The sequence below is a fragment of the Dipodomys ordii genome, unplaced genomic scaffold (genome assembly GCF_000151885.1).
Source record: "Dipodomys ordii isolate 6190 unplaced genomic scaffold, Dord_2.0 Scaffold163, whole genome shotgun sequence".
Classification (NCBI taxonomy): domain Eukaryota; kingdom Metazoa; phylum Chordata; class Mammalia; order Rodentia; family Heteromyidae; genus Dipodomys; species Dipodomys ordii.
This window is the reverse complement of record NW_012267379.1, coordinates 762856-763429: the sequence shown is the minus strand read 5'-3', so window position 1 is coordinate 763429 and position 574 is coordinate 762856.

Genomic DNA, 574 nt, shown 5'->3' with positions numbered 1-574 from the left:
TGCTCCAGCCAGGATGGAGGGGAAGGAGGCGTCCGGAGCGCGGTGCCAAACAGAACAAACAAAAGGCCTGGTTCACAAGGAACTTAGGAGAGAGAAACCGTCGAGTGCCCATCAGGAAGCTGGACCTGGCTGCGGTGGGTGATGGGTCTGCGCGTCAGGGTTGCAGCGGCACGCGGCACTGGAATGGACGAACGGCCGGCCCAGCGAAGCCGTTGGTGGGATGGAGTAGATTTTGTGTACAACTAAAGCGATCTTAGTTGAGTGGACAGAGTTCCCTTCGAGCCCCACAGCCACCCGTACACGTAGGGGGCTGCGCGCGAAGGGGTGCCGAAAGGCCGCGTCACACAAGCCCAGGGCGCCCCTCGCTAGCCCGGGCCCGCCCGGCCACGCGGGACACCCGCATCCCTCTGGGTCTCCGCGTGGACGGTGATGGCACGCTCGGTTATCAGTGTGGCGGGGCGGGTGGAGCATCACGCGAACACGCCGAGGTGAGGCTGGTCACAGGGCAGACCGAGCAGCTGGCCTCACGTGGACAGGGGCGGGGCGGGGCCGGGGCTGGCGCACTCACACGGGA